The sequence below is a fragment of the Pleurodeles waltl genome, chromosome 2_2 (genome assembly GCF_031143425.1).
Source record: "Pleurodeles waltl isolate 20211129_DDA chromosome 2_2, aPleWal1.hap1.20221129, whole genome shotgun sequence".
Classification (NCBI taxonomy): domain Eukaryota; kingdom Metazoa; phylum Chordata; class Amphibia; order Caudata; family Salamandridae; genus Pleurodeles; species Pleurodeles waltl.
Genome location: NC_090439.1, coordinates 330,374,277 through 330,395,927, shown reverse-complemented (window position 1 = coordinate 330,395,927; position 21,651 = coordinate 330,374,277).

Here is a 21,651-nt window from a genome sequence, read left to right as displayed (position 1 = left end):
CCTGGGCATGGCCATTGGGCAAGGGGGCATGACTCCTGTCTTTGCTAAGACAGGAGTCATTTCTATGGGGGTTGGGAGTGAAAAAAAATGGCGCAAATCGGGCTGAGGCGAAAAAATTGGCTCAACCTGACTTGCCCCATTTCTTGACGCCCAAGCTCCATATCCCCCTACGCCGGCGCTGCCTGGTGTATGTCGTTTTTTTTAACGCACACCAGACGGCGCCGGCGGCTAACGCCGGCTAACGTCATTCAATAAATACGGCGCCTGCATGGCGCTTCAGAATGGTGTTAGCCGGCGCTAATTTTTTTTACGCAAAACTGCGTTGGCGCAGTTTTGCGTCAAAAAGTATATATATGGGCCACAGTTTTTTAAATATGCCCTGTCATGTTCTTGAATACCTGCTAGGCTGTTCCAGTAAATCAAATGATCTGCCTGAGATCCTTAAAAGTGACCAGTGCAGGTCTTTTATTGAGTCTTCAAACCATGACGTGTCTTGCATGTGCACCACTTAAAGTAATTTGATGTGAAATCGCAAAATTTTGTTATTGCAAATTTTTCGAAATGGACTGGAACACCTTGCAAATTTTATGAATTTTGCATAATTCTGGGATGGGAAAAAGCCCTAAATGAGGGTATTGCGATCCCGCTGGCAGATGTAATGGTGTGTGGCGCAAAAATAAACCTCAGAGAAAAGGTTAGGGCCAGATTTTGAAAGAATGTGCATTGGGTTTGTATCACTTATTAACACACACCTGACGCAAATACCTTTGTGGTATCTACAAAGCAACACAAATGGTTATTTGTGTTTCTTTGTGAAAAAAAGTAATGCAGCACCCTACACTGCCTTGTGTTACTTTGTATCAGGCAGATATTCTATGAGTCTTACCAGAGTCATTCCCCTGCATCTATCCATGGATTTTGACATAAACCCATATTTACAAAGACATATAGGCATGGGTTTGCATCGAAATGGTGTGCCTGCCTGAAGCTGGCATAACAAGGAAAAATATCTTTATTTCTCTATGTATTTTCTCATTATTTCCTCTTTGTTTATGTGCAACATCTTGCGGCATGCATCCAAAGAGGAAGTAAGTGCAAAGGGAAGTTTATATACAGGAAGTTCCTGCACACAAACTATCCTGACCTCAACACAGACACCCTTGAGCTGTGGTGCAGCAGTGTCTGCATAGTCGCTAGGCAATCAAGGGTGTGTGCTAGTGCACGGAGAGAGCAAAACTGCACTGTTTTTAAGATATGACACAGGGTTGCTCGCTGTCATTCGTACAAAAGTGCTTCTGTTTTTTGTGACAATAAATTGGCGATTATGTTTGCACCCAAAAGTATATTTTGGATATTTTTTTCCCATAGAATTTAATTTGGCCTTTTTTCCCAAAACAGCTATCGAAAAGTTTAACAGAGACTACGTCTAAAATTTAGAGTAGTGACAGTATTTACTTCCACTCAGTTTTGTAACTCATACTTGGCCAGCGGAGAGAAAGGCATTTCTTAATTGAAAACTATTAAAAGCTATTAGTAGGTGGTTGTATGTGTGGCTTCCGTTTCAAAGCAATAAAACTTCATTTTGACATACTATTTTTTGGGAAAATCATTAAGGCCCGTATTTATACTTTTTGACGCTAAACTGCGGTAACGCAGTTTAGCGTCAAAAATGTTTGCGCCGGCTAACGCCATTCTGAAGCGCCATGCGGGCGCCGTATTTATTGAATGGCGTTAGCTGGCACAAGCAGACCGGCGCTGCCTGGTGTGCGTGGAAAAAAACCACGTACACCAGGCAGCGCCGGCGTAGGGAAAAATGGAGTTAGGGCGTCTTAAAATGGTGCAAGTCAGGTTGACGCAAAAAATTCGCCTCCACCCGATTTGCGCCATTTTTAACGACGCCCAGGCACCATTTGCATGACTCCTGTCTTAGTAAAGACAGGAGTCATGCCCCCTTGCCCAATGGCCATGCCCAGGGGACTTCTGTCCCCTGGGCATGGTCATTGGGCATTGTGGCATGTAGGGGGGCACAAATCAGGCCCCCCTATGCCAAAAAAAATATATAAAAAAAAAAAATGTATACTTACCTGAACTTACCTGAATGTCCCTGGGGTGGGTCCCTCCATCCTTGGGTGTCCTCCTGGGGTGGGCAAGGGTGGCAGGGGGGTCCCTGGGGGCATGGGAGGGCAGCTGTGGGCTCATTTTGAGCCCACAGGTCCCTTAACGCCTGCCCTGACCCAGGCGTTAAAAAGCGGCGCAAATGCGTTTTTTTTTTACCCGCTCACTCCCGGGCGTGATTTTTGCCCGGGAGTATAAATACGACGCATTTGCGTCGCAGTCATTTTTTTGGACGGGAACGCCTACCTTGCATCTCATTAACGCAAGGAAGGCGTTCACGCAAAAAAATGACGCTCTTTACTCCTACTTTGGCGCTAGACGCGTCTAACGCCAAAGTATAAATATGGCGTTAGTTTTGCGCCGAATTTGCGTCGAAAAAAACGACGCAAATTTGGCACAAAAGGAGTATAAATATGCCCCTAAATGCGCAGTGTGTGGTTAGAACAACCATGAGACAATAAACGTGTTTTTTTTCTCCATTTTTTTAATGGGAAGAGCTATAGAGATGGAATGACACAATTAGTTCTTGCCCAGAGTTAAATCTGTCAACTTGTCTCAAATGCATCAACTTTGTTTTCCCACATACGCGCTGACCAGACTCATATAGACTATCACCCCATTATTTTAGGGGACGATATTTAATGTGCCTTAAAAATTGTAAAGCAAATTCTAGGCAGGGTTTAATATTTGAGTGCTTCTGTATCAACCCTACTTGCCTCTTTAGGGCTCTGGTCTGCAGTATAAAACCTGCATATATCCCAGTGTGGGAGTGGACGCTTGTGTGGTGTGACCAAAATTTGGGAGGAAGGAGTAGGATCTTGACAGTATTTACTCTACATCTATGTGGTGTGTTGTAAGGCACGCCAATCAAATCCAATGCACTTGTACAGAAGGACCCTCAAAAGACATCATTGGGTTTGCATTGTTAGGCTGCTCTCAGAAATACATGCAGGAAAAGGTGGATGTTATGCAAGTTCTTGAGCAGCTTCAATCTGCAAATTATCTGAAATAAGGATTAGTTCATTCCGGAGGTTAGATCTGATAGTAAGCATGGACCTTTCAACAACCCTTCTCGAGTAGAGAGATGACTAGCTTCAGCAGACATCAGACCCTTATGGGGTGTGCTGGTAAGTGGAATCAATAAAGTGGTCTGGCTCTAACCTCTGTAGAACATTTGCTGTGGACTAATACTGCATATATAATTCAGCATTTGATTTGTAACCAAAGTAGGGCTTGAGGGATGTGACAAATGTGGTGGAATTCAGCTGTGATAGGCAACAGCCTCACCACACAATTATGGATCTTTTGCAGGTTAATCACTAATGTATTTGGGATATCCAAGAATAGCTAGACCTCACTGACCTTGTCAGCGTGCATTGCTCCCCTGCTGCATGGCTCCAACTGGTAGCTCTGTTCCCTTCTGCACTCCAGTCCTAGGGTTTGAGGCCCTCCTCCACCTGCAGGATCCTTGGTGGTCGAGTGGTGAGTATTGTCTGTCCCTGCTTCTCTGCTTTTCTGTTATTTTTCCAGTATTTCGCTTATTCTATTGTGCTTCTCTTTCTGTGCTCTTTGTCCTTTTTGCAGTGTTTTCTATGCCCATTTGCTACCTGCTTCCCGAGTGTGTCCCGCCCTCACTGCTGCCTGCCACTACAGTCCCGCCCCCTCCCAGCACAGCTTTCTGCCTCCCAGCTGACCAGCACCTCCCACCTCCTGACCACTACTTAATGACGTCTGCTGTGCAGTGAAGGTGCGACCTCACTGACCTTGTCAGCATGCATTGCTCCCTTACTGTGTAGCTCCATCTGGTAGCTGTGTGCTCTTCTGCATGTCACTCCGAGGGTTTGAGGCCCTCCTCCACCCGCAGGCTCCCACCTGTGCCTCATCCCTGGTGATCCAGTGGTGAGTATTGTCTGTCTCTGTTTCTCTGCTTTTCTGTTATTTTTCCAGTATTTCGCTTATTCTATTGTGCTTCTCTTTCTGTGCTCTTTGTCCTTTTTGCAGTGTTTTCTATGCCCCTTTGCTACCTGCTTCCCGAGTGTGTCCCGCCCTCACTGCTGCCTGCCACTACAGTCCCGCCCCCTCCCAGCACTGCTTTCAGCCTCCCAGCTGACCAGCACCTCCCACCTCCTGACCACTACTTAATGACGTCTGCTGTGCAGTGAAGGTGCGACCTCACTGACCTTGTCAGCATGCATTGCTGCCCCGCCATGCAGTTCCACCTGGTAGCTGTGTGTCCTTCTACGCTCCAGTTCTAGGCTCCTGCCTGCACCTCATCCCTGGTGGTACAGTGGTGAATATTGTCTGCCTCTGCTTCTCTGCTTTTCTGTCTTTTTGTTATTTTTCCTCTATTTTTCTTATTCTGTTTTATTTCTCTTTCTGTACCCTTTGTCCATTCTGCTCTGTTTTCTGTGCCTCTCTGTTTCCTGCTTCCTGTGCGCTTCCTGCCCTTGCCACTGCCTGCCTCTGCAATCCTGTCTCCTCCCAGGGCTGCTTCCTGCCTCCCAGCTGACCAGCACCATCCAACTCCCTACTACTACTTAATGGTGGCCATTGTGTGGCCGCACAGAGGTTGCACACAGTGGGCGTGCTTCTGGCGCACTGAAGGCACACCAAAGGCAAGCCTGCCTGGGCCCGTCCACATCTGGACTGCGCCCAGTACCATAGACTTGTCCCCGTGCCCCTCACCTCTATGACCACAGCTTCCATCATGCCGTCATCACCAGACAAACCACTACCTGCCACCACCCATCACCAAACACCCAAGGACCGTTCGCCTTCTGCAAGTGAACCTTCTCCTGTCACTACAGACCAGACCCACCACCCACACGGCCCCCTAGAACCGAACATGACAACTTGCATCCTGCTCAACTACTGCATCCTACTCAACACACGCTCCTTCAAGAAGCACGCTGTGATGATCTGGGAACTACTCGACTCCACCTCCCTCGATGTTGCATTCCTCATGGAAACATGGGTGAACCCTACCTCTGCACTGCACATATCCACTGCCAGTCTTGACAGTTTCCAGATCATCCACAAGGAACACACCAACCGACCAGGAGGAGACATTGCCATTGTACACAAGAATACCCTCCGCCTCACAACCAGCACAGACGACCACTCACCCGACATGGAGCACCTCAACTTCCAGTTCCAGACCTTCCAGAACACCACCCTCCATAGCACCCTTGTCTACAGACCCCGGAGACCTCGTCCGCCTTTCAGAGAATCCATAGCAGACCTCATTACACACCACACACTCACCACAACTGACTACATCCTCCTCGGTGACCTCAATTTCCACCTGGACAACCTCAGCGACCCTAACACCTAATCACTACTGGAAACTCTCGCCACCATCAGACTCAAACAACTGGTCACCTCCCCAACGCACTCAGCCGGACACACGCTTGACCCCATCCTCTCCACCAGCAGCAACATCTCCATCAGCCACACCTCTGAACTCCAATGGCCTGACCACAGCTGCGTCCACTTCTCCTTCACTAAGCCCATCCAACACCACTGTGCCCACCACTATCCATGCAGAAGCTTGAATAAGGTCTTCAAAGACCAACTTGCCACCGGCCTCCACATCACACCATCACCAACCTCCACAGACACCAACACATCTGCAAGAAACACTCACCAATAGATCTCTGATTACGCCAACAGTCTGGTTCCCCTCAGGAAACCCTCTGGCAAATACACTGCAGAGAAAGCCATTTGGTTCTCCACCCCCCTCCAGGAGTCCAGATGCACCTGTAGATAACTGAAGAGAAGATGGAGGAGCAGCAAGACCACGCAGCCTTCAAAACCACTGTCACAGCTCACCAACACTTCATCAGAGCTACTTAGAAATCTGCCATGCAGGAATAAATCAATGCACACAACAGCAAATAACTTTTCCTTGTGATCAAACAATTTGCTGGGATACCACAGATACCACGGACATCCCTCCTCCCAAGCCATATGCGACAACCTCACCCCCTTCTTCCACGCAAGATCTCAGACATCTACGCTAGCCTCATAACACAGGAACCATCAACCCCACCTGCAACCACCGCATCCTATTGTTCCACATCAGAGTCAACCCTGACCAACTGACAACACCCTACGGATCATGAAGACCGTCCACTCCGGAGCTCCCTCGAATGGCTTTGCCCACTACATCTCCAATAGAGCCGGCAACACCTTCCCCTCTGAACTATGTTGCACCACCAAATGCTCCATGGAGACCGCCACATTCCCCGAAGGCTGGAAACATGCAGAGATCATCCCCCTGCTGAAGAAACCCTCCACAGACCTAACAAACCTCAAGAACTACAGACCCATCCCTCTGCTTCTCTTCCCAGCCAAAGTCGTCGAGAAAGCCATTAATGCCAAACTTATCAAGTTCATCGAAACCAACAGCATCTTGGACCCCTCCCAATCAGGCTTCAGAAGTAACCACAGCACCAAGACTGCTCTCTTTATCGCAACAGATGACATCCGCAATCTCCTTGACTGAGGTAAAACTGCAGCCCTCATCTTCCTGGACCTCAATGCCACCTTTGACACCATCTCCCGCCACACCCTCTGCACATGCTGCTAAATGACGCCAGCATCCATGGCAAAGCCCTAGAGTGGATCCTCACTGGCTGAACCTAGCGAGTTAAGTTCCTTCTGTTCTCATCTGAACCTACAGGGATCAGCTGCGGCATCCCTCAGAGATCCCCCCTGAGCTCCAACCTCTTCAACACCTACATGGCCCCACTTGTAGACATCATCAGAAACCACAGACTCAACATCATATCCTACGCTGATGACACCCAACTGAATCTTTCCCTCACCAACGAACCTGCAGCCACAAAGAGCAACTTCCACAATGGGATAAAGGCAGTCACTGCCTTGATGAAAAAACAGCTGCCTCAAACTCAACTCCAACAAAACAGAAGTCCTCATCCTGGGAACCACCACCTCCACCTGGAGGCCCACTGCAGTCGGAGCCTTCCGCTTGCAACCTTGGCATCATCCTTGACTCCTTGCTCTCAATGAATCACCAAATCAATGCCATCTCATCCTCCTGCTTCCACAAGCTCCACCTGCTCCCAAAGATCTTCAAGTGGAACCCCATCAAATCCAAAAGAACAGTCACCCAGACCCAGGCACTCGTCAGCAGCTCTATCGACTATGGCAGCACACTCTATGCCGGTGCCACTTTGAGGCCCTAAAAAAGCTGCAAAGATTCCAGAATGCCACTACCAGACTTACACTGGACATTTCCCACCACTGCCACATCTCGTCGCACCTGAGAGACCTCCACTTGCTCCCGATCAACAAGAGAAGCACCTTCAAGCTCCTCACACACCTACAAGGCCCTCTACTTCATTGGACCCGCATACCTCAACCACACCTTACCTTCTACACCCCCACCAGACAACTCCGCTCTGCCCACATGGCCCTGGCCACCATCACACAGGTCCGCAAGATCAGAGTCAGAGGAAGATCCTTCTCATACCTCATTGCTAAGACCTGGAAATCTCTTCCTCTTCATCTCAGGCAATCTCCCTCACTGCCTCAATTCAGGAAGGACCTCAAGACCTGGCTCTTCAACTAAACCAGCCATCCAGCTCATACACTGACCTACATATCCCCCCACCCAGCACCATGAGATCCCATGGGTGGTTGGCTGCGCTCATCAAGATCCCTGATTGATTGATTCAACATAATCAACAGTTCATTCGATACCGCAACCTTCCCAGATATTTGGAAACACGCTGAAGTCAACGCCCTGCTCAAAAAACCCAAAGAAGACCCGGAAGACCTCACAAACTACCAGCCTATCTCTCTACTCCCCTTCCCCGCGGAGGTCATAGAGAAAATAGTAAATAAAAAACTGTCCCGCTTCCTGGAGTACAACAACATACTCGACGTCTCCCAGTCTGGATTCCACAAAAACCACAGCACCGAGATCGCCTGCACTGACAACATCAGGACCGGACTGGACAAGGGTGAAACTGTTGCCCTCATCCTTCTAGACCTCTCCGCAGCATTCAACACCATATGACACCAAACCTTTCGCACACGCCTCTTCGATGCCAGAATTCGCCATAAAGCCCTGGACTGGATCACCTCCTTCCTCTCCGAAAGAACCCAAAGAGTTTTCCTCCCTCCATTCTGGTCTAAAGCCACCAAGACCATATGTGGAGTCCCCCAAGGATCCTCACTCAGCCCCACCCTCTTCAATATCTACATGGCTCAGCTCGCCAGCATCGTCCGCCCCCATGGCTCAACATCATTTCATATGCTGACGACACCCAGCTCATCCTCTCCCTCACGAGGAACCCATCTACCGCCAAGAACAACTTCCACGCCGAACTCCTCTCCATCGCTAGCTGGATGACAGCAAGCCACCTCAAACTGAACTCAGGAAAAACCAAGATCATCATCTTCGGACCCAACAAGATGTCATGGCACAACTCATGGTGGCCTGCCACCCTAGGACCACCCCCGACACCCACCACCCATGCACGCAATCTCAGCATCATTCTAGACTCATCTCTCTCCATGACTCAACAAATCAACGCCATATCATCCTCTTGCTTCGACACCCTCAGCATGCTATGCAAGAACTTCAAGTGGATTCCAATAGAAACCAGAAGAACGGTCACACACACCCTCGTCAGCAGCAGACTGGACTACGGCAACGCCCTCTACACAGGCTTCAGAGAAAACTCCAGCGCATCCAGAACACTGCTGCACGTCTCATCCTCAACCTCCCTCGCCACGAGCACATCTCCTCCAACCTCAGATCCCTACACTGGCTGCCCATCAACAAAAGAATTGTCTTCAAAATCCTAATCCACGGTCACAAAGCACTCCACAACACCGGACTGGCCTACCTCAACAAATGAATTAACTACCACATTGCGACCCGCCAGCTCCACTCTGCCGACCTCACCCTCGCAACAGTCCCCCACATCCAACGGACCACCTCCGGCGGCAGATCCTTCTCCCACCTCGCCGCCAAAACCTGGAACTCCCTCCCCACCAACCTACACAAGACCCAGGACCTCCTAACTTTGAGAAAGCGCCTCAAAACCTGGCTCTTTGAGCAGTAACACCCCCTCACACCCCCAGCGCCTTCAAACCCTAATGGGTGAGTAGTGTGCTTAAGAAATTTGATTGATTGATTGATTGAATGCTCACCTGGTTTATGAAGGGTTATGAATAGTTCAAAAAGGAACCCCAGAATTTTTTAATATTGGCTAAGGATTATCTTTGTGTAATAGAAAAAGTGGTATAAATCAGACCATGTTTATTTATTATGTGGCTTGCGACAACCAATCTGAGTTCTGTTTTTGTGGTTTTGAAAGTGAACTGATTGCTCCTCATTCATATCTAGTTTACATCCACTTGTGTTTCAGTCCTTGAATCCTTAGAATAGTTGCCTGTGAGATGAAGGAAGATGTGAATGCCAACATAAATGTGTGAACCATACCCTTTTCCAAAGTCTATGTTCAATTAAAGCGCATTCAAATCTCGAAGAGATATAAATAGAAAAGGACTTGTGATGTGGGATCCCTGCTACACTCTGCAAGCTACTAGGTCAGAGAGTAACACAGAGAGGCATGGAGGACTAAGGGTCTCATTATGAGTAGGGCGGTTGAGCCGCCACAACTTCAATACGGCGAGGGAGAGGCAGCCGTCAAGCCAGAGGCCTCAGCCCCATCATATTATGAGGTTTCCAATGGGCTGACCAGCAGAAACGTTGTATTACAACATTTCCACCAGTCAGCCAGGTGGAAACAGTGTGGCGGCATTGACTTTGGCGTCCTTAGGGAGTTGAGAACAATGCCATTGCACCCAGCACTCTCTGAATGCACATCATCTACAATAGCAGACTCGGTGCATTCTGAGGGTGCTGGAAGGGAGCCCCCTACACTGCCCATGACCGGGTCATGGGCAGTGCAGGGCTCCCACTGTGGCCTGCAGCACTGGCTTTCTACCAGCATTTTCATGGTGGGGACCCTGCCATGAAAAGGCTGGCAGAAAGTGAAGTCATGATCACCATGGTGGTGCCAAACTCAGCACCACCATGGCTGACCACAACTTTGATCGCCACCAACCTGTGGGGATCCATGATCCCAGCAGAGGTGGCTGTCTCCTGGTGGTCCGACTGCCAGGATCATAATCCAGTGGTTGGGCTGCCAGGATTGTGACAGTTCAACCACCACCACGAGTTTGGAGGTCCTGTGGACCACCAAAATAGTAATTAGGCTCTAAGGGGGTCATTCTGACCCCGGCGGTCTCAGACCGCCGGGGCCAGGGTCGGCGGGAGCACCGCCGACAGACCGGCGGTGCCCCGCAGGGCATTCTGACCGTGGCGCTTTGGCCCCGGTCAGTGCAGGAAAACCGGCGGTCTCCCGCCGGTTTTCCGCTGCCCGTCAGAATCCTCCAAGGCGGCGCAGCATGCTGCGCCGCCTTGGGGATTCTGACACCCCCTACCGCCATCCTGTTCCTGGCGGTTCGCCCGCCAGGAACAGGATGGCGGTAGGGGGTGTCGCGGGGCCCCTGGGGGCCCCTGCAGTGCCCATGCCAATGGCATGGGCACTGCAGGGGCCCCCGTAAGAGGGCCCCGCTTGTATTTCACTGTCTGCTATGCATGACATGTCTGCTATGCATGCTATGCTATGCAGACAGTGAAATACAAGCGGGGCCCTCTTACGGGGGCCCCTGCAGTGCCCATGCCATTGGCATGGGCACTGCAGGGGCCCCCAGGGGCCCCGCGACACCCCCTACCGCCATCCTGTTCCTGGCGGGCGAACCGCCAGGAACAGGATGGCGGTAGGGGGTGCATAGCAGACAGTGAAATACGCGACGGGTGCAGTAGCACCCGTCGCACCTTCCCACTCCGCCGGCTCGATTACGAGCCGGCTTCATGGTGGGAAGGTCGTTTTCCCCTGGGCTGGCGGGCGGCCTTTTGAAGGCCGCCCGCCAGCCCAGGGGAAAACTCAAAATACCCGCTGCGGTCTTCCGACCGCGGTACGGTATTTTAGCAGCTCCCGCCGGGCGCGCGGTGACCGCGCCCGGCGGGAGTCAGAATGACCCCCTAAGTCTGTTGAAACCATTTTTATTAATAACTTTTGTTTAAGATCAGTTCACTGCATTAAAAGAGTTAATTAAATAGCGGCCAAAAACTGATTTGCAACTTACTCCCATCCAGTCCAACCTGCCTCTGTATGAAACTGGCAATTTGCAGACTTCAGATACAGGCCTGTGTACCTTTGGTGCTCCAGAGAGACATAGGCCCTCATTATGACTTCAGCAGTCTTCTAAGAAGACCGCCGAAGTCCCGCCAGTCTGAAGACCGCCAGAAGACCACGATATTATGACTGCTGGTGGCTCTCCGCCATAGATTGGGTGGAGAGCCGCCAGCAGCCATACTGGCGGTCACCGGTGCAGTGGAGGTTGCTCCTCCGGCACCGGCATGTCACCACAACACCGCCCACCGAATTACGATACAGTATTCGGCGTGGCAGTGTTGTGGTGACTGGCTGCTGCTGGCAGAGTAGGCCCCATGGAACCATTCCCTCCCGGATGACCACCATGACAGGTAAGGTGATCGTCCGACAGAGGAGGAGGGTGGGGGGCTGTTGTGTGGCATGTTCATGAATGGGAGTGTGAGTGTGTGTGTATGGAGGGGTGAGTGAGTGCGGGTATGAATGCGGCGGGTGTGGTGTGTGTTGGGGGTGTATTGTGTATGTGTGGGTGCATGTGTGCATGTGTGTGTGCGTGTATGTGTGTGAGTGGTGTGTGCATGCATGGGTGGGGGTTGGGGGTTATGTATGTGGGACCCATGGTGTTCGGGGGTCGGGAAGGGGGCCCTATTGGCTTTGGGGTGTTACTGTGTCTGTGGCTGTTGAGGGAGGACTCTGGGGATGGGGAGAGGGGTGGGGGAGACCCCTATCAGTGCCAGGGAAGGAATTCCCTGGCACTGATAATGCCTACCGCCATGGTTTTCGTGGCAGTACAGAAGCCACAAAAACCATGGCGGCATGCGGGGTCATTATCCCGCAGGCGGGCTAGTGACTGATGTCTCCAGCCTGGCGGTTGTTATTGCCATGGCAGATGGTGTGGTACATTGGCAGTTTGGCTACTGCCAATTTAACACCGTCCGCCGGGGTCGTAATGACCCCCATAGTTCACTGTCTCATGTCTCTGATAGCTTAAACACAGTGAGGCAGAATGCTTTGAATGCTTATATTCCCCATACAAGTAGCCACATAAAGAACTACTTTCCACAAAAAACCTTCACATTTGTAGGAGTATACGTAAATGCTTAGGCTACCAAAAGAATTACAGTACTTGAAGAAAAAGTACAATGAGGCTGGGTAAGTTTGAACCTTTAAAGTTCTTCACAAAAGTACAGCAGATCTTGATCTAAATCAGCCAATAAAGACAGTACATGGCTTTTCTTCATGTGTACTGATTTGTCAATAAGTCAGTTTAATGCCAGTGCCATCTCTCTCATGTTTATATCAGTTAAATAGTAGGTTTCACATACTGTCACACCTCTAGATGCTCAACCGCCTTCTATGTGCCTTTGAGGGGATAGGGAAAATGACAAGGAGAGGAAATTTGTTTAGCTTTAACACAAACCTTGCTTCCCCTCAGTTCATCTTGATTCCTATCTTCTATCGCTTTTACACCACCTCTTTTGTTCACCTTTGCATATTTTGTCTCCTTTCTGACTATTTGTCCACCTTCTCTTCATACCCAACTCTTTTTACGTTCTCCTCCACTTCAGTTCCTCTGATCACTTCAAGTTGCTTCACCATTCTTTTCCTGTTCTCTCTATCGCTCCCTTTTGACACTTGTATCACCATTGGGTTGAAACCAGCTTCCAGTTCCTTTTCCAGCCATGACATCCTTTTATGAGGCAGTTTAATTTCTCTCTTCTCTACTACTCCATCTCATTCTAATAGAACTGTGATAGTGGTCTGACGTTGATGCACATCTAGGAAAAGTTGAACTCTCAAGTATAGTTTTTGTTGTTCATTTTTGTTTGTTGCTTGTAAAAGGTGCCTGCCATGTCACCTGTTGACTTGCGCACACATTACTGATACCTCCTGATAGACTAGTGCTATATAAAAATAAAAGTTTGAAATAAAAGAAATGAAATGGGATTAAATAAAGAAATTAAAGTGGGGTCTTAGAATCTTGATTACTTTCTGTTCCTGCAGCTGCAAAGGCAACTGCAAAGGCAGCGTCAGGAATGGTGGCTGCTACAACAATCATTACCAAATTACATCCAATCCTGGTTTCCTGGTATCTCTAATTTGATCCAAATAGTCTCAAAAGAATAGTGGAAAAAGCTGTATGGCAGAAGAAATCCTTGATGAAGATGAATATGGCTAGAAAAGAACATCATCCTATTTTTCATTTCCCTTGTAATTGGTTATGTAAAAGGCATTTCAAAAGAGGCAGCACGTGTAAGTGTCAAGGGCTTATTGCAATCAAAGGATAGTTTGGATGCCTCCCAAACTTTCACAACCTTCATTTGTGTCATTGCCCAAAAACATATCAATACCCAGGACATTTTACCAAAGTGTACGGTGCCTTTAAAAAAAAACTATTTTACACATTTATACTGCGAGACAGATTGTGTATTAGAATATCAGTAGCATTAAATAATTTCTGTCAGACATATTGACCCTGATTTATACTTTTTTTGCGCCCCATTTGAATCCTTTTTTGTTGCAAAAGTGGCATAAACTTACAAAATACAATTGTATTTTGAAAGTTTGCACCACTTTTGCATCAAAACATTACGCAAATGCAGCACAAAAAAGTATAAATCAGGGCCATTGTATCCTAAACATCATTTTCAAAAATTCTGCCCGGTAGGGTGTAGATTTTTTATTTTTTAACTTCTACAGTGCGGGCATCGGCCACTGGCCGACGCTCACACTACTTCTCTGGTGCGGGTCACGACCAATGGCTTACACCAGGGAGGGAGTTACAAAAATATCTCCGGAGACACAGAAGGTCTTCCGTGTCTTCCCCCGCACCCGCCCCTTTGTGACGTGCTGACGTCACTATTTTGTTTTCTCCATCGGAGCAGGAAGCGGCCTTGTGGCCGATTCCTGCTCCGATGGGGCAAAGAGCCAGCCCCAAACGGCCTTCCTGACGTTCAGGAACCCCTCGATTGAAAGGGGAGACTCTTCCTGAGCCGATTTCCTGGCCCTCGATTGCAGTGCAGCCCCACTAGACACCAGGGATTTGACTTGGGAGGGGGGTCCCCTGATCACGCCCCCCAGGGGCTAAGTTAAAAAAAAAAGAAATTGACAGGGGGTTGCCCGTGAGCAGGGCAAATCCCTCTGGGGGCAATCATTTTTTTTTTTACTATGGCCCCCAAGGAAACTGTACAACTACCAAAAAAATATATAGATCTATATATATATATTTATATATTTATATATATATATAATATGTACATATATATATATATATATATATATATATATATATATATATATAGAGAGAGAGAGAGAGATCGATCTATATATATATATATAGATATATCTATCTATGTAGATGTAGTTGTCTTGAAGTTGCAGCTTGCGTCTTCAAAGCAATGCACATACTTCAACTGAGGCATTTCAACTGTAGCTTTTAGGCAGCAATAAAAAAAGTAAAGTAAGTCTTGTGATTATGTTTCTGCTACAAAAGGATCTGACTTTTGTCTAGTGGCAGTTTTGATGCCATAAAGTTGTGCAGAAGGTTGATATGCCTACTGCAAAGATCAAATCTGTATTTTATGTAAATAGCTGAGTACATTAGTAAAGTCAGCCATTACCTGCACTATAATACAAATGAAATGTATGTGCGGGGGGCCATGGAGAGATGAAGGGAACTTTTGTTGGGTTGCAGCGAGGCAATCCGAGGACGAGGTCATGGGAGTGGGAGCACCAATAATGATTGTTGGACTGGGCACTAGAGGTGCTAAAGACTGGCACGATTGGTATGTGACAAGGTATTTTTTGAATGTCTTGAAAAGTAATGCTGACTGAGGGAAAAAGCGAAGGTAAGATGACCTCTACTGCTGCACGTATCACACACACCTACCAGCAATTTTGTGACTGTCTACGTAGGCAAGTGTTTTAGAGCAAAAGATTAGCCAGTAGCAGAGGTGACACCTTCTTGGATGACTGCTGCTTAAGCCCTCACTCGGGTTATAGAGGACAGCTCTGACGTTGGATCAGAGATTGAGACAGCAGATACTGAGACAGCATCTGAGGGATAGGACAATGGCGCAGACTCGAGAGTGATTTTTCAGTCGGAGGAGTCCCATTCAATAACTATTCTTCCAGTGATTATGAGGGAGGTGATTAGGACAGTCCTACTGTCCCTTCACAAGTACAGCTTGTGCAACTGGACATTAGCGGGTTAGCCCAAACCAGAGAGCAGGTGCATGCGGCGGCAAGCACAGAGAGAGAGTGCTCTCTTGGGAGCTCCCCAATTTAGTTAATCCCCAAATTCCATGGCCCAAATCGTATTGTGGAGAGATCAAAATTATCTATCACAAAACAAACGGGATTTGTAAGGCAGACACCTGTGTTTTTGGTCCTGGGCTTAGTGGCCATATAGGGGAAACATACTGAACCCAGACATTTCTGGAAAATAGACATCCAGGGGAGTCCATAGAGGTGTGACTTGTGTGGGTTCCCCAAAGGTTTCTTACCCAGAATACCCTGCAAAACTGAAATGGTGAATAAAAACTCAATTTTTTCTTGCATTTCTGTCACACAAACTACAGGAATATGCTGGGATCCACAACATTCCTACCACCCAATGTTTCCCCACCTGTCCTGATAAAAACACTACCCTACTTGAGTGCCTGTACCTAGTGCCTGCGTCAGGAATGAATCACCCCAGGGTCAACAGTTGCCCTCATGTAAGCACCAACATTGACCGTTGTGTGATCTATTCCTGTCGCGGGCACTAGGCCTACCCACACAAGTGAGGCACCAGCAAAGGATTCTGGGTAACAGAACCGGCTGAGAGCAACACAAGTCACCCCATCTAGGATTCCCCAAGGTGTCTAGTGTTTAAAAATGCACAGGTTTGGTAGGTTTCCCTAGGTGCCGGCTGAGCTAGAGGCCAAAATCCACAGCTGGGCACTTTGCAAAAAATTGCTGTTTTCTTTGGGAAAATGTGATGTGTTCACGTTGTGTTTTAGGGCATTTCCTGTTGTGGGCACTAGGCCTACCCACACAAGTGAGATACCATTTTTATCAGGAGACTAGGAGGAACACTGGGTGGAAGGAAATTTGTGGCTCCTCTCAGATTCCTGAACTTTTTGTCACCGAAATGTGAGAAAAAAATGCTTTTTGGGCTAAATGTTGAGATTTGCAAAGGATTCTGGGTAACAGAACCTGGTGAGAACCCCACAAGTCACCCCATCTAGGATTCCCCTAGGTGTCAAGTTTTAAAAAATGCACAGGTTTGGTAGGTTTCCTTAGGTGCCGGCTGAGCTAGAGGCCAAAATCCACAGCTAGGCACTCTGCAAATACAGCTCTGTTTTCTTCGGGAAATTGTGATGTATCCATGTTGTGTTTTGGGGCATTTCCTGTTGCGGGCACCAGGCCTACCCAGACAAGTGAGGTACCATTTTTATCTGAAGACTTAGGGGAACGCTGGGTGGAAATAAATTTGTGGCTCCTCCCAGATTCCAGAACTTTCTAGCACTGAAATGTGAGGAAAAGTGTTTTTTTGGCCACATTTTTAGGTTTGCAAAGGATTCTGGGTAACAGAACCGGCTGAGAGCAACACAAGTCACCCCATCTTGGATTCCCCTATGTGCCTAGTTTTAAAAAATGCACAGGTTTGGTAGGTTTCCTTAGGTGCCGGCTGAGCTAGAGGCCAAAATCCACAGCTAGGCACTTTGCAAAAAACAGCTCACTTTTTTTGGGAAAATGTGATGTGTTCATGTTGTGTTTTGGGGCATTTCCTGTCACAGGCACTATGCCTACCCACGCAAGTGAGGTACCATTTATATCGGGAGATTTGGGGAGCACTGGGTAGAAGGAAATTTATGGCTCTTCTCAGAATCCAGAACTTTCTGTCACCAAAATGTGAGGAAAAAGTGTTTTTTTTGGCCAAATATTGAGGTTTGCAAAGTATTCTGGGTAACAGAACCTGGTGAGAGCCCCACAAGTCACCCCATCTTATATTCCCCTAGTTGTCTAGTTTTAAAAAATGCACAGGTTTGGTAGGTTTCCTTAGGTGCTGGCTGACCTAGAGGCCAAAATCCACAGCTAGACACTTTCCAAAAAACACGCCAGTTTTCAATGTAAAAATGTGATGTGTCCATGTTGCGTTTCCTGTCGCGGGCATAAGACCTACCCACGCAAGGGAGGTACAATTTTTATCAGGAGACTTAGGGGAACACAGAATAGCAGAACAAGTGTTATTGCCCCTTGTCTTTCTCTACATTTTTTTTCCTTCCAACTGTAAGCCAGTGTGTAAAAAAGAGTTCTGTTTGAGAAATGCCCTGTAATTCACATGCTAGTATGGGCACCCCGGAATTCAGAGATGTGCAAATAACCACTGCTTCTCAACACCTTATCTTGTGCCCATTTTTTAAATACAAAGGTTTTCTTGCTACCTATTTTTCACTCTTTATATTTCATCAAATAAATTGCTGTATACCCGGTATACAATGAAAACCTAGTGTAAGGTACAGCTCATTTATTGGGTCGGGGTACCTAGGGATCTTGATGAGCCTACAAACCCTAAATACCCCTGCAACCAGAGGTGTCCAGCAGATGTAACTGTATATTGCTTTCAAAAATCTGACATCACAGGTAAAAGTTACAGAGTAAAACATGGAGAAAAATGGCTGTTTTTTTCAGATCAATTTCAATATGTTTTTTATTTCAGCTGTTATTTTCTGTAGGAAAACCTTTTAGGATCTACACAAATGACCCCTTGCTGAATTCAGAATTATGTCTACTTTTCAGAAAGGGTTAGCATTCCTGGATCCAGCATTGGTTTCACATCCATTCCTGTCACTAACTGGAAGGAGGCTGAAAGCAAAAAAAAAAGTAAAAATGGGGTATGTCCCAGTAAAATGCCAAACTTACGTTGAAAATGTAGTTTTCTGATTCAAGTCTGCCTGTTCCTGAACACTTGGAAGATGGTGATCGTAGCACCACTAACCCTTTGTTGATGCCATTTACAGGGAAAAAACCACAACCCTTCTTCAGCAGCCCTTTTTTCCCATTTTCTTGAAAAAAAAAAGTTGAGATGTATTTTGGCTAATTTCTTGGTCTTCTCCAGGGGAACCCACAAAATCTGGGTACCTTTAGAGTCCCTAGGATTTTGGAAAAAAGGACGAACTTTGGCGTGTATAGCTTATGTGGACAAAAAGTTATGAAGGCCTAAGTGCGAACTACCACAAATAGACAAAAAAGGGCTCAGCACGGGGGGTGGAAGGCCCAGCAGCTAAGGGGTTAAGCAAATGAGGGATATTTTTGTAAACAATATTTAGGATAAGATATTTCTTAGAGATGATATTTCGGTTACAATAATCTGGTAGGATACCCTGAGAAATGCTGCAAATAAGAGCACTGGGCATTCTTTCTGTAAATCTTAGTGGTCAGAGAAAGATTCATTGATTTGTGAGGCTATTTATCCCAAGGGGTAAATATTAAGCTGGGTACTCTTCTCCAAAGATACAGTGCCTCAGCTTCTCATAACAATGTGTTTAATCATTGCTAGTGAATTCTACCTTACACACCATTCAGCTTACAGTGGTACAGTTGAACTACAGAGCATATGTGCATAGCAGCACAATGGGCTAATCTCAAGTCACTCATCTTCAGAAACCAAACAAAACTATTCACCTTGTTGAGGAGCATGCATGTAACACTTGTACAGCTATCACCTTGCTATTGGACTTCATCTTCGAAGATTCTGAATGGTCTAAAGGAGCTTTAATATTAATTTTGTTGAATGTTCCTTCGTGCATATTGCTTACTTGATAAATCGACAAGATTTCTAAATAGGAAGCACAGGTTGTCACACAAAGGATGTATAACACTAATATGTGGTCATTTCAGCTATTTAAAAATACAGAAGCGTAAGACGAACCTGCAAAAGGATAAATGTTTATTGATGCATCATGTCAAACATCAGGAAGAGAACCTGTTGATTCCTATTTAAAAGCTACTTCTACATCATTCGAACTACATCATAAATTAATGTAGTAGTCAGCAGGGCCAATGCTCCCATAAACTATTCTATCCATTTCATTCAAATGTTACATGGCCAAACATGTAGATGGTGAAACAATATCAGATAGAGGGCCATATTTATACTTTTTGATGCAAAAATGCGCTAACGCAGTTTTGCGTCAAAAAAATTAGCGCCGGCTAACGCCATTCTGAAGCGCCATGCGGGCGCCGTATTTATTCAATGACGTTAGCCGGCGTTAGCCGCCGGCACTGCCTGGTGTGCGTGAAAAAAAACGACGTACACCAGGCAGCGCCGGGGTAGGGGGATATGGAGCTTGGGCGCCAAAAAATGGGGCAAGTCAGGCTGAGGCAAATTTTTCGCCTCAACCCAATTTGCGCCATTTTTTTCGACTCCCAACCCCCATAGAAATGACTCCTGTCTTAGCAAAGACAGGAGTCATGCCCCCTTGCCCAATGGCCATGCCCAGGGGACTTCTGTCCCCTGGGCATGGTCATTGGGCATAGAGGCATGTAGGGGGGCACAAATCAGGCCCCCCTATGCCACAAAAAAAAACACTTACCTGAACTTACCTTAATGTCCCTGGGATGGGTCCCTCCATCCTTAGGCGTCCTCCTGGGGTGGGCAAGGGTGACAGGGGGGGTCCCTGGGGGCATGGGAGGGCACCTCTGGGCTCCTTCCGAGCACACAGGTCCCTTAACGCCTGCCCTGACCAGGCGCTAAAAAACGGCGCAAAAGCGGGCGTACGTCATTTTTTTTGACCCGCCCCCTCCCGGGCGTGAATTTTGCCCCGGAGTGTAAATACGGCGCACATGCCTCGGAGTCAATTTTTTAGATGGGAACGTCTACCTTGCATATCATTAACACAAAGTAGGTGTCCACGCTAAAAAATGACGCAAACTCCATGGACTTTGGCGCTAAACGCGTCTAACGCCAAAGTATAAATATGGAGTTAGTTTTGCGTCGGAATTGCGTAAAAAAAAACAACGCAATTCCGGTGCAAACAGAGTATAAATATGCCCCAGAGTGTCCTGAAGGTTGTTTGCGGTTAGCAGCAAACAAGATCATATAGGTTCAAATATCGGGCTTAAGATAGCTATATCTATTTATTTATGTATAAAAGGTTCATGTAGTACATATGCACCAAACGTATTAGAGCACTTTACATGGACACAATTAATACACTAACAGAAGTATGTGTACCTCCTCTAGCTGAATGGGGAAAATAACCCTGGAGAGAGAAAGTGGAGAATCTGCAGGTCGGAGAGGAGGGGGGTAGGATGGGTAGGGGGAAGCGCTATGGTCTAGGAGGCAAGCATGGCAGAGCCCCAACCTGGAATACAGAGAATGAGTTCACAGTCACTTGTAACATAGCTCTCCAAATTGTATATGCTTTCTCTGGATTCTCTTAGACCTAAGCACCTCTTAAAAAGGTGAGTCTTTAGACCTTTCATGGAATGAAGGATGTTTGGGACTAATCTCAGATGTGAAAGAATGGAGCTTCAGGTGGCAAAGGCCGAAAAGAATTGTTTTAGAGCTTGTGCTGTTTGGAATCTTGGGGGCATATTTATACTCTGTTTGCGCCGGAGTTGCGTCGTTTTTTTTAAGCACATCCGACGCAAAACTAACTCCATATTTATACTTTGGCGTTAGACCCGTCTAGCGCCAAAGATCTTGGAGTTTGCGTCATTTTTTAGCGTGGACACCTTCCTTGCGTTAATGATATGCAAGGTAGGCGTTCCCGTCTAAAACATGACTCCGAGGCATGTGCGCCGTATTTACACTCCGGGGCAAAAATGACGCCCGGGAGTGGGCGGGTCAAAAAAAATGACGTCCAGCCGCTTTAGCGTAATTTTTTAACGCCTGGTCAGGGCAGGCGTTAAGGGACCTGTGGGCTCGGAAGGAGCCCAGAAGTGCCCTCCCATGCCCCCAGGGACACCCCCTGCCACCCTTGCCCACCCCAGGAGGACGACCATGGATGGAGGGACCCATCCCAGGGAACTTAGGGTAAGTTCAGGTAAGTATTTTTTTTGTGTTTGTTGTGGCATAGGGGGGCCTGATTTGTGCCCCCCTACATGCCACTATGCCCAATGACCATGCCCAGGGGACAGAAGTCCCCTGGGCATGGCCATTGGGCAAGGGGGCATGACTCCTGTCTTTGCTAAGACAGGAGTCATTTCAATGGGAGTTGGGAGTAAAAAAAAATGGCGCTAATCGGGTTGAGGCGAAAATTTTGCCTCAGCCTGACTTGCCCCATTTTTTGGCGCCCAAGCTCCATTTTCCCCTACGCAGGCG